Here is a 16,282-nt window from a genome sequence, read left to right as displayed (position 1 = left end):
TGCGATTTTCCCAGAAAAGGGGTCATGTCGGGGACATAGTCACTCAAGGTGGAGAACACAGAACAAGATGGAGAGCGCAGGCGTAGGCCCGCCCTTTCAAACACTACTTTTCATAGCAAACAAATTTGTTTTGCTAAAATGGGAAGCATTATTTTGCCTCTGCCATCACAGAGTTTTTCAGCCTCGTGGTTTGAAAATTCCTTAACAACCCAGCCTGTGTTGCCAAAGAGAATACTCCACAGTCAACAGAGTTCAATTATGTAACTGTCAAGTCACGTTTGTAGCTAACAGAAATCTGACTTCTACATCCATGACCTAAAGACATGTAGGCAAGGGCCGAGATTACTACCTTTATCCCGTGTCAGGTCTGATCAGTTAGTAAGGCCTGTCTGTCCCTGTGTTGGGAAGGATTCTGTGACTCTGTTGGGCCAGGTAGGAAAGAGTGCCCTGGGGGATTAGTATGATCTACATTGAATCGGTGAATTATCATGTATCTGTCATCCTTGTTTTATGCCATCAGTTCTAAAGAGCTACAGATTATATCCTAAGGAGCCACATGGGGTTCTCATATCCCTACGTAAGGTAATTCCAAGATGTTCATAGTCTGTCACATGTAAAAATTTAAAGAGTTAGAAATGCTGCAATCTTCTTGATAGAATTATTAGGAATTAGCATTGCCACTGAGAAATTCTACTTTAACCCATCTGTTACTATTAAAATGTGTTTTCTTTACTTCCCTATGTAGAAAACAGTTGAAGAAAAAAAGTGATTGCTTTATCCTAAACAACTCAAAATGGAAAGTCATTAAGTTTCCCAGCTGGTTAGAACTTGACACGTATAGATATTAAAAAGAAGCTTGGGTAGAGGTAAATAATTATCTCTTTTGAAGACAATTATTAAAAACCAATTCATCACTGACTTTCAAAATACTGCTTTCAAAGTTACATTCTATCCACAAAATACAGATTGAGTGTTCTGATGTAGTTTTTTATTTAATTTTTTAAGCTTTATTTATTTTTGAGAGAGAGAGACAGAGCGTGAGTGGAGGAGGACAGAGAGAAAGGGAGACACCGAATCTAAAGCAGGCTCCAGGCTCTGAACTGTCAGCACAGAGCCCCATGCGTGGCTCAAACCCACGAGCCGTGAGTTCACGACGTGAGCTGACGTCGGACTCTTAACCGACTGAGCCACCCGGGCGCCCCTCTGTTGTAGTTTTAATAAAAATACCAGCTAACATAAATGTGGCTATTTCAAAATTTATATTTTAGGTTATATTCCAGATGAATACACTTTGACTTTATAAAAATAGGACCACAAACCCTCAATTTTCAAAGATAATACCACTTAGAAATATTGTCACCTAAATATCCATAAGTAGAATCAAACTTCCTTTTTCCCCAAATATTGAATATTGAATATGAAAATTTTATATTGTGAGTGAACATCCATATACCTAAAATCTAGATTCTGTTATTAATGTTTTCTTATTCTTGCTCTATCATGCCTATTTATTAACCCATTCCTCTCTCCATTAATAAATCCACCTGTTGGGCTTTTTTTAAATGCTTATTTCTTTATTTTGAGAGAGAGCGTGAGAGTGCACGTGTGTTGGCATGAGTCGTGGAGGAGCAGAAAGGGAGAGAAAGAATCCCATGCAGTCTGCCTGCTGTCAGCATGAGCCCGAGTCAGGGCTCGATCTCACCAACCCTGAGATCATGACCTGAGCCAATATCAGGAGTCAGATGTTTAATCGACCTAACCACCCAGGCCCCCTCACCATTTTGTTTTTGACACATTTTAAAATCAGCTGTAGACATCAGTACATTTCACCCTAAGTTCTTCAGCATGCATATCATAAAGTTTGGTATTTGTTTACTGTTTTTTCTTTTTTTGTAAAATTTATGTGAATGAAATGTGTAAATCTTCTGTATACCGTTTGATGAATTGTGATAAATGCTTCCATCCATGCAACTTAAACCCTATCAAGATAGAGAACATACCGTTACCCCTGGAAGTTTCTCAGTCTTGCACCTCTCCACCCCCGCAGGCACCACCACTATTTTGACATTTTCCCCCTTGAGTTTCAGTCTTGCCTGCCTTCTATGTAGAATCGCACAGTGTGTATGCTTCTGTGTAAAGTGTCTATCGCTCAACATAATGGTTTTGAGATTCACCCGTGCTGTTTTGAGTATTAGTACTTTGTCCTTTCTTAGCCGGGTTCTAGTCCATTGTATTAATATATCTCAGTTTGTGGATACATTTTTATTGACGGACATATGGGCTCTTTCCAGTTTCTGGCTATTATAAATAAAGCTGCCGTAAATATTCTTGTACATAAAATGTTTTTTGATGGATGTATGTTTTCAATTCTCCTGCAGAAATACCTGGGATTGGAAATTCTGGGTCACAGAGTGGGTATATGTGTTTTAAAAATTTTTTTTCTGTTTATCTCCATGATTCTGAAAAATTGGACAATATTCTTGGGTTTGATAAATCAACTAACTCAAATAAAACAAATATTCCTTGCTCTGTGTTTCACAACAGACATCTAATCAGTCTCCTGTCATTAATTTCAAGATATGCCCATGCATTTTGCTGATATCGTAAATTAACACATTAATTCCAGTGGCTCTTAATGAAGGCCCAAATAAGACTCGACTCTTCTCTGAGCTTAATGAAGTTATGTCATTCTGAAATGGAGTCATTGTGCCTTTTTTTTCAATCAGCAGAAAATAAATGAATTTAATTTTCTTAAAATTTCTATGTTTGCAACTCTTTCTCTATGGTCTTAAGAGGTGACGAAAGAAATTTCCAGAGATGCACATTAGCAAGAAAATCTTGAAGCATCCAGTCATGCCTCATCCAAGAATGCTGGTGCTTTCGTGGGCATGGTTTTCATGGTATGATGTTTTTAACCTATTGTTAAAATTTTTGAAGTATATGTAAATGTATATGAAGTGTATGTATCAACATGCAGTGTTATATTAGTTTCAGGTGTACAGTCTAATGACTTAACAATTCTATACATTACTCAGTATAATAAGTGTGTTCTTCATCTCCTATTTTACCCACCCTCCCTCCCATCTTACCTCTGGCACGCTGCTAGTTTGTTCTCCGTGCTTAAGAGTCTGGGGTTTTGTTTTTTGTTTTGTTTTTTTTTTCTTTTTTAAAAAATTTCATATGTGAGTGAAATTATATGATATTTGTCTTTATTGGATTTGTTTCACTTAGCATTATATCTCTAGGTCCATTCACGTTGTTGCAAATGTCAAGATCGCATTCTTTTTTTGGCTGAGCAATTTCCACATCTTTTTTATTCATCTACCAATGGACAATAAAGGCTGCTTCCATATTTGGGCTGTTGTAAATAATGCTGCCATAAGTATGGGGGTGCATGTATCTTTTTGTATTCGTGTTTTTGTATTCGTTGGGCAAATACTCAGTAGTGGAATTACTGAATCGTATGGTAATTCTGTTTTTAATTGTTTTTTTAAGAACCTCCACACTGCTTTCCACAGTGGCTGTACCAGTTTGCATTCCTACCAACAGTGCACGAGGATTCCTTTTTCTCATCATCCCCGCCAATACTTGTAATTTCTCGTCTTTTTGTTTCTTGGCGTGCTGACAGGTGTGAGGTGGTATCTCATTGTGGTTTTGACTTACATGTCCCCGACGATGAGTGATGTTGAGCCTCTTTTCGTGTATCTGTTGGCCGTCTGTATGTGTTCTTTGGAAAAAAATGTCTATTCAGGTCTCCTGCACATTTTTTTAATTGGATTACTTGTGAGTTTTTTGGTGTTGAGTCGTGTAAGTTCTTGATATATTTTGGATATTAACCCCTTTTCAGATCTATCGTTTGAAAATATCTTCTCCCATTCAGTAGTTCGCCTTTTTGTTTTGTTGATGGTTTCCTTCAGTGCAAAAGCATTTTATTTCTGTGCAGTCCCAATAGTTCATTTTTGCTTTTGTTTCACTTTGCCAAAGGGCACGTGTCTAGAAAAATGTTGCTCAGGCCAGTGTCAAAGAGATTACTGCTTGTGTTTTCTTTTAGGAGTTTCTATTAGGTTTCAGGTTTCACATTTAGGTCTTGAATACATTTTAAACTGATTTTTGTGTATGCTGTAAGGACGGGGTCAAGTTTCATTCTCTTGCTTGTAGCTGTCCAGTTTTTCCAGCACCATCTGTTGAAGAGACTGTCTTTTCCCCCATTGGATATTCTTGTCTCCTTTGTCATAGATTAATTGACCACAGGTTCATTTCCGGATTCTCTGCTCTGTTCCATTGATCTATGTACCCATTTTTGTGCCAGGATGCATGTTGAGTTTTATGAGAAACTGACAGACCTTTTCTATAGTGATTGTACCATTTTGCGTTCCAAGCAGTGACACGTGAGAGTTCCAGGGTTTGACAGACCCACCACTAGGGTTATGACTTCAGCTATTCTGCCTGGTTTTAGTAGTATTTCCTGGGAGTTTTGATTTAGTTCTTTGGATGACTACTGATGTTGAGCACTTTTTCAGGGGCTTATGTTCTGTGCCTATTTTCTCTTCTGAAGTATCATTTTAAGTCTTTTGCCTACTTGGGGGGTTATTTGAATTGTTGTAGTCAGCGATTATTAAATTATGTCAAATGTGTTTTCTTTGTTACTTAAAACTTTACAGTGTTAATGTGTGAATTATAGTGATCGAGTTTTGAACGTTAAACCAGCCTTGCATTCGGGAGAAACCCTACTTGATCATGATATATTGTCTTTTGTATATACTACTGATGCAGTTTGCTTTTATTTGGGAAAGAAATTTTGTATCTGTTTCACGAAGAAAAATGGCATATAATTTTCTACTTTTGTTGCTTCTTTGTCACAAGTTATCCTGAATAAGTATTGCAGTTTTATTGGCCTCAAAAATGACTTAGGAAGGGTTCTCTTTTCTATATTCTTGAGCATTTTTATGGGATTAGTATTCTTTTTCTTTAAGCGTTTAGCATCAAATTCACCAAGAAAACTATTTGAGCGTGTAAAAAGTTCTTTTTGGTCAAGTTTTTGATAACGGATAAAAGTTTGTTATTTATATAGGACTTTCAGACGTTTTATTTCCTTTTGTGTCATTTTGTTAAGTTGTACTTTTCAAGATATTTGTCCACTTTATCTAAATGGCAAATTTGGGGATTAAAAAATAGATTTATTATTATTGATTTCTACTTAATTCTATGTGGGCAGAGGACACACTCAATATGATTTCATACTTTTTAGAATATTCAAAACTTCATTTATGGTCTATGATATTATTATGTATTTTGGAGAGTACACTTTGTATTTTTTTTAATGCTTATTTATTTTTGAGACAGACAGAACACAGTCAGGGGAGGGTCAGAGAGAGAGAGAGGGAGACACAGAATCCAAAGCAGGCTCCAGGCTCTGAGCTGTCAGCACAGAGCCTGATGTGGGGCTCGAACTCACGAACCATGAGATCATGACCTGAGCTGAAGTCAGATGCTTAACCAACTGAGCCACCCAGGCTCACTTGTATTCTTGAAAAGAATATGTATTCAGCAGTTTGGGGGTGAGTGTTCTATAAATATCAGTTATATCAGGGTGGTCTATGGTGTGTTCAAATCATGCGTGCTTTTACTTTTTTTTGTCTATTTCTGTCAAACTTTTCTGTGTATATTTTGAAATTCTGTTACTAGGTACATCTACTTCTATGATTGTCTTCCCGATGAAAGAACCCCACTACATTATCAAACGATTCTCTTGATCTCTGGTAATACCTTTTTTCTTGAAATATACTTTATTTGATATCAGTCCACCTACTCCAGCCTTAAGCTTACTGATTGCATGTATATATAAATACATTTATGTACATGTATATAAATTCATCCCAACATAGCTGTATCTTTATGTTTAAACTGTTGTAAACATCATGTAGTTGCTTTTGATTTTTCAATCAATTCTGATCATCTCTATGTTTTAATTAGCATTTGGTCTACTAACGTTCATTTTTAAAAAAATGTTTATTTATTTATTTTGAGAGAGACAGAGCACAAGCAGGGGAGGGGCAGAGAGAGAGGGAAGAGAGAGCATCTCAAGCAAGGTCCACTCAGTCAGTGCTCAGAGCCTGATGTGGGGCTTAAACTCTTGAAACTGTGAGATCATGACCTGAGCTGAAATCAACAGTTGGACGCTTAACTCACTGAGCCACACAGGTGCCCGAGTCCATGAACATTTAATGTAATTGTTGATATGGTTGGATTTAGGTCTGTCATTTTATTTGTTTGTCTGCTCTGTGGGTGGCTTCCCTGTTCCTTCTTTCTTGCCTTCATGTGGATTATTTGAGTATTGCTGAGAAATCCATTTAAATTTATTTTTTGACTTTTCAGCGCTTTTAAAAACACTTTGCTGTGTTAAGGGTTGCTTCAGGAATTATAACATATACTTTACCTTTTCACAGTCTACTTAGAGTTATTCTTGTACCGCTTATGTAAAATGTAGGAAATTTCAATCCATTCGGTTCCCTTTACTTTACTGTTTATATTTATCATATGTGTTACATATCCATGTGCTATAAACCTCAGAACAAAATGGTTAAAATTTTACTTATAAACTGTCATTAATATTTTAAAGCAATTGGGAGAAATATTGTTTTCATTAAAACCTGTACTTAACCATTTGTGATGTCTTTCATTCCTTCCTGAAGATCTAAGTTTCCATCTGATATAGTTTCCCTCAGTCTTTGTAATTTCCTCTGGCATTTTGTATGTTTCAAGCCTCCTAGCAACAAATTCTTTTTAGTTTCCATTATCTGACAATATCTTAATTTTGCTTTCATTTTTGAAGGGTATTTTCTTTGAATATAAGATTTGGGGTTATTGGCTACTTTTTTTTTTTCCTTCTAGTACTTTGACAATGTTCTCCTCTCTTTGAACTCTGTGGTTACAGGTGGAAGTCACTGACAGCTCAGATTACTGTTCCCTGTATGTTATGTGTCACTTTTCTCTATTTTAAGGTTTCTATATTTGCTTTTTAGAAGGTTAGCGGGGCACGATTTTCGTTGTATTTATCTTGCTTAGGATCTGCTGAGCTTCTGGTATTTCCAAGTTTGGGAATCGCGCAGCCGTTGTATCTTTAAATATATTCTCTGCTGCGTTCTCTCTCTTCTCCTTCTGAGATTCGGATGACCTGTATGCTCGAACTTTTCATGTTTTCCCATAGTTCATTTGAGTCTTTTGTTGTAATTTATAAAATTTTTTTTTCCTCTTGGATAGTTTTTATGTATGTACAGATTCACTGGCTGTTTTTTCCCCTCATCTCATTCAATTTTTCCCATTCTGTACATTTGTAATTTCAGATATTTTTTTTTCGTATTTTTAGAATCTCTTTTGATTTGCTTGCTAGTTTCTCTTTCTTAATTATTTTTGCTTTATGTCCTTGAGCATATGTAAGTAGCTGCTTTACAATTCTTGTCTGGGGGCTCCTGGGTGGCTCAGTCAGTCGAGCATCTGATTCTTGATTTCAGCTGAGGTCATGATCCCAGGGTCATGGGGATTGAGCCCTGCATCATGCTCAGCATGGAACCTGCTCAAGATTCTCTCTCTCTCTCTCTCTCTCTCTCTCTCTCTCCCCCTCTCCCTCTCTCTCAAATAAAAAAAATAAAATAAAATTCTTGTCTGCTAATTCTTTATCTGGATCATCTTGGGGGCATTTCCTGCCAATTGTCTTTTCTTTGAGAAACTGGTTACTTTTTTCCTGTTTATATATAAGGCACCTAATTTTTGGGTTGTATCCTGAACATGGTGACTGTTACATTGTGGAGCCTCTGGTTTTTGTAATATTCCTCCAGAGTTGATTTTCTCTTTTATAAGAGCCTACATCTCAGTTGAGTTCATTTACTTCAGCTGAACTGTGCCGCGCTCGTCCACGTGTGTGTGTTTTGGTTGTCAGGAGGTATTTGTGGAGCACATCTGCAGAGTCACCTCCCCCTCTCTGGCTGTCTTCTTTCTGGGATTATCCCCTTCCTGTCTGGCAGGTGTGGGCACCCATAATGGTGTCTTCTTCTTCAGGCCAGAAAGACTACTTTTTGTTTTTTGCATTCAAAGTGTTGCCCAACCTTCGTGGGACACTGGGGTCTTATTCTCAGGCTAGATGCTTTGGAAAATAGAGAATCAACACAGTGCTATTCCTGTCTTCCCTGGGTCAACTCCTCTCTGGTTTTGGCCTGCTCTTGATGGATGCCAATGCAATGCCAACGCAAGGCACAATCAATAAATATATATTCAATGAAAGATTGTGGAGCAGGTTATTATAGCATACGATAAGGCAAGAGTACGTCCTGATATGATGTTAAATTGTGCTTGCTGCTCTGCATGAAAAAGCCATTTACTTGTTTATTTATGTTAGATTTTAAACCTTGTCCACTGGCGTAAATGTTTCTACATTTTCAGAAAGATTTTATTACAAGTGATTAAATCCCCTCCCCCCAAAGATTTAGTTCTTAGAAGGATCCTCTTCACTTTCATAAAACATTGATTTACATGGGACATGTTTTTGGGTATCAGACAATTAACACATTTAACAGGTTGCACTGTTGATTTGCTCATTAAGTTATTCACTCATTTGGGACACCTGGGTGGCTCAGTCGGTTAAGCTTCTGACTCTTGACTTTGGCTCAGGTCCTGATCCCACGGTTTATGGGTTCCAGCCCCATATTGGTCTCTGCACTGGCCATGCAGAGCCTGCTTGGGATTCTCTCTTTCTGCCTCTCTCCAACTGGTGCTCTCTCCCCCTCTCTCAAAATAAATAAACTTAAAAAATTTTATTTACTCATTCAAAAATGTTTTTGATCCCAGGTCTGTGCTAGACTCTATGGACACAAATATGAACAAGCAAATTCCCAAACTAATAACGATGCCTCCTGACTCCCAACATTCCGTATGGACCGTGTCTGTGATTTTGTCTTTCCTCTTGAATCCAGTTATCTTTTTTGCCTTAAGCTATTATCTATCCTGTAAAAATCATATCAAAAAAAACCCCTGTTATTCTATTCTTTGAAGTCATTTATAAAAGTCGTTACCAAACCACAGTGCTCTGTCTTCGAGCACTGTCCTGAATGAATTCGGGTGAATCCACTCACAGTGCCCAACTGCTGGTGGTCATCAGCACCTATACTGAGCATCAGGAAACACGCACCAGCGCTTTTGATGTAATGTTCAGACATCAGGACTGCTCACTCAGCCACGATGAGTCTTTAGACGACAGCTAGTTGCTATTAATAGAATGAACTCTGGCGGGAAACAACACTCTGGCCAGCCGGTTTTTATGTGCACATGCACATCGAGGGACTAATAATCTCTGCTTGTAGCCTGTGATGGAGTTTTACAGAAGGGAGAATGAAAGACCCTGCTAGTGAGCAGGCTGTAGTCTCTAGCTGTGTTTGCTTGTCACACACATTTAAGACCCATCTATTCCAAGTAGGCCAACCTTCATTTCTTTTTAAAAATTTTTTTAACATTTATTCATATTTTGAGAGAGTGTGAGTGGGGGAGGGGCAGAGAGAGAGGGAGACACAGAATCCGAAGCAGGCTTCAGGCTCTGAGCCATCAAGCACAGAGCCCGATGCAGGGCTCAAACTCACAGACAGTGAGATCCTGACCTGAGCTGAAGTCGGAAGCTTAACCGACTGAGCCACCCAGGTGTCCCCCAACCTACATTTCTGTTTGCAAGGGTTGGGTTTTTGCTCTGAAGTGTTGATGGGTCTCCAGTTTTGGAGAGAATGCTCCTAAGAGCATGAATTCTGTGGCACTCCTAGCCTCCTCTGAACACGGGCTAACTCTGTTTCTGAACCAGAAGCTTTCAGGTAAAGAGAGAAGTTCATGGTGAAAAGCCATCGGCATGAATGGAAAGCATCCACCAAGCAGCAGGTCATCACGAGAAACTGACAACAAGTAGTGTGCAAAGTGTTTGATATATATATCCAGTAAAGGCATCCTTTGTAAAGAACTTCTGCAAACCAATATGGAAAAGGCAGACATATCGCAGGATGAATGTATAAAAGCTTAAGTAGGGTTTCACAAAGGCTATCCAAATGGTTAATAAACACGAGGAAAAGTCCTGAATCTCATTGGTTTTTAGGGGAATAGAAAATAAAACCACAATAATATATCATTACGCACACACCAGAAGGGGTAAGATTTTTTTTTTTAATTTTTTTTTTGGTAACGTTTTTGTATTTTTGAGACAGAGAGAGACAGAGCATGAACAGGGGAGGGGCAGAGAGAGAGGGTGCAGAAGGGGTAAGATTTTAAAGCCTGACCCTATCGAGTGTCGGTAAGAGTTTGAAACGACGGAACCTCTCATACACGGAATTGTTACGACCACCTTGGAAACTTGCTTCTCAGTAGCTCCTAAACTTGAACATACACCCAGCAGTTCCAGCAGGTAGATTACAGAAATGGTACCCCAGACAGGTACACGTGTTTGTAGCAGCACTGTGCAGAATAGCCCACACTGGAAACAACCCATGCCCATCAACAGCAGAAGAGGTAACGTAACGGTGGACTTCTCCTAAAATGGAATATTCTACAGCAGTAAGACGGAACTAAATCTTTTCCTCTTCCTGAGCAAACGTACATGCCTTCATCCAGAAACACCAAATCAATAAATAAGTGTCTAGTGAAACTCAGGTTAAAGTTATCTCACATTGTGATAATCAGTAATCTCTTAAATGATCTGGACTTTCTTGTGCTAACTAATTTCTTTAAAATCTAATAACTTGGACAGCCATTTGACTTGGTCTGATCCAGCCAAGAAAGTGAATATGGCCTTCTGATTCAATTTCTGTCTCTTTCTGTGTGTCTGTCTGGTTTTTTTCTTTTCTTTTCTTTTCTTTTCTTTTCTTTTCTTTTCTTTTCTTTTCTTTTCTTTCCTTTCCTTTCCTTTCCTTTCCTTTCCTTTCCTTTCCCTTTCTTTCTTTCTTTCTTTCTTTCTTTCTTTCTTTCTTTCTTTCTTTCTTTTGTTCTTTTCCTTCCTTCCTTCCTTCCTTCCTTCCTTCCTTCCTTCCTTCCTTCCTTCCTTCCTTCCTTCCTTGTCTGTCTGTCTTATATGTGCTTTTGAGGGACTTCTTGTTTTTTTAATTGAATAGGTAAAGCTTTGTTTTATTGACATGTTGCACTAGACCTGTTGAAGGTGAAACTTTAGGAAAATACATGGGTTAGATTGCGGGTCTAAAGAGCTCATGATCATATATTCCTGGATGGAACAATGATCTTGATGGGTCTTAGGCCATAGGTAATATTCGTAGCTTCCAGTAACCCCCTTGAAGAGGCCTTGACACAGACCAGGGGAAAGGATATATATGTGCCTCAGGATAAATCCAAGGTGGCCATATCACACTGAGGGCTGCAATAGTGTAAGTCTTCTGTGAAGAAGACTTCTTTTCATATAATTAACCATAATATTTTCCCATGGGAACATGTACTCATCTTTTTTTTAAATTTTTTAAATTTGTTTTTATTTTTTGAGAGAGAGAGAGAGTGCAAGCAGGGGAGAAGGGAAGACAGAGAGAATCCCAAGCAGGCTCTGTGCTGTCAGTGCAGAGCCCAACACGAGGCTCCATCCCATGACCGTGATATCACGACCTGAGCCGAAATCAAGAGTTGGACACTGAACCAACTGAGTCACCAGTCGCCCCAGTTTCCTCATCTTTTTGAACATGCAGTTTAAAATTTTTTTAATGTTTATTTATTTTTGAGAGAGAGAATGGGGAGAGAGAGAGAGAGAGAAAGAGACAGTGTGAGTGGGGGAGGGACAGAGAGAGAGGAAGACACAGAATCCAAAGCAGGCTCCAGGCCCTGAGCTGTCAGCACAGGGCCGGATGCAGAGCTCGAACTCATGAACTGTGAGATTATGATCCGAGCAAAAGTTGGATGCTTAACCAACGGAGCCACCCAGACGTCCCTTCAACATGCAGTTTTGAGTAGCTTTCAAGGGACTAACATTATTAATGTATGCAGAACTCTTATAATAATGTGTACAATCCATAGAGATACAAATTTAATTTGCTTAGGAGCAGACAGTTATCCAGTAAGGGGCACATCTCCATTTAGAGCTGCATTGTCTTTAAAATGAAATGTGCAAATTTCATTTATTGAAAAAAATAAAAAATAAAAATAAAAGTAAAATAAAACGTGCATGGTTATCTATTTGACCTTCATAAATACAGCATACTTTTGTACTGCTTGCTAAAACACAGTCTTCTTTGTGCCCTCCCTCCCTGCCCATTAATCATTAATCACCTTTATTCTTTCCTTGAATTATTTCTTTTGCTTATATTATTTGTACCTATCAGGGTACCATCATTCATTCATTCAGCTGCTCATTCATTTATTCACAATTTATCAAATATTTATTGAGAGCTTACTCTGTGCCAGTCACAGTGCAAGTTCCTGGAGATGGAATTGTAATTAGGTCACAGTTTCGGGCCTCCATGACCTCCCCATCCTATAAAAGAGGCTAGTAGATAAATACATCTTTGAAATGCAGTGAGCTCAGTGCTCTACAAGGTATCGTGGTAAGAGAAAGGGTTGCTTAGTTCAGCTTCCGAGTCCAGGGAGGTTGGGTTGGATGGAAGAATTAGAAAGAATGGTCTATCTATCTACCATTTGCAGAGGTTAGATACTTGGGTTGAGTCTGGCAAAAGAATGTTGTAGGACGTACTTCACATAGAGGGAACAATAGGTAACTCCAAGTAATTTGTTATGAGCAGATCACAGTTAATGCCAAAAGGACTAAAGACACGTAACAATGGCTAACATGCTTTAACATCAAGTCTCAGAAACTGTTTGTAGTATTTTATTTATTTTATTTTTATTTTAAAATAGTCTTTTTTAAATATGAGATTTATTGTCAAATTGGTTTTTAATTCCCTTGCCTTTGGAGATGTGTCAAGTAAGGAATTGCTGCGGCTGAGGTCAGAGAGGTTTTTTCCTGCTTCCTCCTCTAGGGTTTTGATGGTTTCCTGTCTCACATTCAGGTCCTTTATCCATTTCGAGTTTATTTTTGTGAATGGTGTAAGAAAGTGGTCTATTTCAACCTTCTGCATGTTGCTGTCCAGTTCTCCCAGCACCATTTGTTAAAGGGACTGTCTTTTTTCCAGTGGATATTCTTTCCTGCTTTGTCAAAGATTAGTTGGCCATACTTTTGTGGGTCTAATTCTGGGGTTTCTATTCTATTCCATTGGCTATGTGTCTGTTTTTGTGCCAATACCATGCTGTCTTGATGATTACAGGTTTGTAGTAGACGCTAAAGTCTGGGATTGCGACGCCTCCTGCTTTGGCCTTCTTCTTCAAAATTACTTTGGCTGTTCGGGGTCTTTTGTGGTTCCATACGTTCTTAGTATTTTATATATAGCAACTGTTTTCACCTTCTCAACAACCTGTATGGTAGTCACTCTTCTCATTTTTTCATAGATGAGGAAATTGAGTCCAAAAGGCTTAAATAATTTGTCCAGTTACCAGCATATGGTAATTGGTGATGCCAGGATTTGAACTCTCAAGTTCTCTGCCACATTGCTTCCTAAATGGGAAATGTGAGTTTGGAGAAAGATCTTGGAGGGCCTATCTTAGTCCATTTGGAATCAGTTCTTTATATTATGGAAACCCCTTGGAGAGCTTTAAGGACGGCAGTGGCATGATAAAATGTATGTCAGAAAATTCACTCAGCATCCCTGGGGAGGATACAAATGAGGGAGAGCAGTTTTAGAGGCGGGGAGATCAACTATTTATCTGATCCCTGTTCTGTTCCAAAATTAAATGAAGGAGACTTATAAAGGTTATACGAGACACAGTAAGAAAACTAAATTACAAGTAGGGGGATAAAGAGAAAAAAGGATATGGATAGGAAATGGTACCAGCGTTAAGACAGAGGCAGCAAACGTGTGGTACTGTGCTGTATGTTGGTTAGGGATCGACTGCAAGCTTAGTTCTAAGCCACCAGAATGAAGAATTTATTTATTTAGAAGGAGGGAGGGTGAGAGGGAGGAAGAGTAGGGGGAGGGGAAGAGAGAAAGGGAGAGAGAGAATCCCAGGCAGGCTCCACGCTCAGCATGGAGCCCGGTGCAGGGCTGGATCTCCTGACTGTGCGATCCGGACTCGAGCCAAAATCAAGAGTCAGACGCTCAACCGGCTGAGCCACCCAGGCGCCCACGTGCTACACATCTTTCTGCTGACTTGGCTTAATATAGTGGTCAAGCCTGGAAAACAGTATTTTATAAACATTATTACCGTTAGCCCGTGTTTGGGAGATCCTGGGTAGTAGAGAGTTAACAATTCTGTGTCTGAAGAAGCTCTGAATGAGCACTTTCTGTGCCCTACCCCATTCCACCGCTTACACCTGCACTCCTCAACACATATTCTGCTGGGCCGTGAACCGCGGGACAGGGCTGAGAGTAGAGACCCAAAGGCAGGATCAATATTATCATAAGAGAAACATGTCCATCTGTGCTAACACAGAGCCAGCATGTGCAGACAAGACCAAAAGTTCTACGCCATATAGCATGACCACGTAAATTTCAGTCCGGAAAAACCACTGAAGCAGGTGCAAGCGAATGCCCACCAGAGTCGTAACTCAGTAAAACATCCAGAAGGCTGGGTTTGAGCAGGACAGCCCCCTGGCGTGTCTTCCAAGATTAATCGTTTGTGAAATGCAAGCCAAAGTGACTGGTGCCATGTGCTATGAGGAATTATTTGCTGTAAAAATAGTGGTTCCTCTGAAATTCTTCCTGCTGGCAACTATTGAGACAACAGGGTCAATTTCTTCTTCAGGCCCACCTTGCTCATCATTAGAAACCATAAAGCAATAAGTCCATCTCCTTCAAAAGTGGCATCTGATTATCAAGGAACAAGCGTAAAAGGTCATGGTATACATTTGTCTTGAAAGAAATAGGTCCAAAGAAACATTTTGATTAATGGGAAAGTATTAGCGGAGTTCATGCTGCAGAACGCTGACTCTTCCAGTCGCGGAATAATGGGAACTTGAGGAGCATCAGAAACCAGGGCGTCTACACTGAGAGTGAGCGGCTTTTAAGCCATAATCAGTTCCTGCCTTTGGACTTACCGGACGAGGACAAGGAGATAGGAGATAGCAAAAGTCACAGATTATCTGGCATCCATCCTCTTGGATGTCTCTGGAGCTGTTACACACACTAGGATAGCCTGAAGTGGGTTGACCCAAGCACACACTTTCTCACCTTGCTTCCATCGTCTCCCTTGTTTTTCAGGTAGATTGACCTGAGAAACCCTGGTCAGCAGTTTTGTAAAGCAAGAAACCTGCAGTTTTTTTTTTTTTTTTAAATCAGCATATGGTTTTGAAAGCATTTCCAAAAGATAAGAAAGAGGAGAATTCTGGAGAAGTTTTTTTTTTTTTAAATGCCATATTTTACAGCATTCAGGATAGTTAATTGGGAGACTTTTATCAGTCTTTTAAGAAACAGATCATTCCAATACTGTTAAAATGGATCCAGAGTTAGAGTATTTGGGTCGAACTTCTAAGGCACTGTGTTCGTTTCCATGAGGTTGGCATGGCACTGATGGCCAAATATGGCGAAAAACAAAGCAACCATAGATTAATCTCCCATAGGAGTGAAGAAGTGAAAATATACAAAACTTTCACCAATTTAAATACACTCGCTTATAAGAATGACACTTACCAGTATCCAAGTCAGTTTAACAAAGAAACGAAGGAATCGTTTAACAGAATACCCATGAGTAAAATTTTGCACTTAGCACATTAATAGACTAAAAAAGAAAACATAAATAGATGCTGAAAATTAATATATTCAAGCTTCATTTGTGGTAAAAATATTAGTAAACAATGTTAAAAAGTGCTCTTAATATGGCAAGGAATTTCTATCATAAATCTATAGCAAACATCATACTAACTGGTCACACAATAGAGACATTAACCTAACATTTTTCTTCTAATTTTTTTAAAGTAAACTCTATGCCAAACACGGGGCTTGAACTCATGTTGCTGAGATCAAGAATCATGTGCTTCACCGACTGAGCCAGCCAGGTGCCCCAATATTAATCTAATATTACAAACTATGACATCGATGCTTTCTCTCACTGCTGTTTATTCCATGGTGTTATGGAACTTTTAGACAAGAAAATAAGCTTTTAAAAAGGGTACCAGAGAGGAAATTACAAAATCGTCATTGTTTTCAAATGTTAGGTTATCTACCTAGAACCAACTGCAAATACTGTTAGGTGTAATAGTGGAGAATGGTAAAATTAC

The 16,282-nt window shown here is 38.9% G+C and overlaps 1 protein-coding gene and 1 long non-coding RNA gene across 3 annotated transcripts in view; both read left to right on the top strand.

Moving 5' to 3' along the window:
* PUM3 (pumilio RNA binding family member 3) overlaps positions 1-16,282 on the top strand; it is a 335,043-nt gene that overhangs the window by 56,513 nt on the left and 262,248 nt on the right. The window lies entirely within an intron of this gene.
* LOC128312250 (uncharacterized) overlaps positions 1-16,282 on the top strand; it is a 38,684-nt gene that overhangs the window by 17,696 nt on the left and 4,706 nt on the right. Inside the window, exons 2-3 of the long non-coding RNA XR_008291305.1 lie at positions 3,246-3,390; positions 5,686-5,759. This is a non-coding gene — a long non-coding RNA (uncharacterized LOC128312250). The remainder of the gene's footprint in view (positions 1-3,245; positions 3,391-5,685; positions 5,760-16,282) is intronic.

This window comes from Acinonyx jubatus, chromosome D4 (genome assembly GCF_027475565.1).
Source record: "Acinonyx jubatus isolate Ajub_Pintada_27869175 chromosome D4, VMU_Ajub_asm_v1.0, whole genome shotgun sequence".
In the NCBI taxonomy this organism is placed as follows: Eukaryota; Metazoa; Chordata; class Mammalia; order Carnivora; family Felidae; genus Acinonyx; species Acinonyx jubatus.
This window is presented reverse-complemented; position numbering and strand designations above follow the sequence as displayed.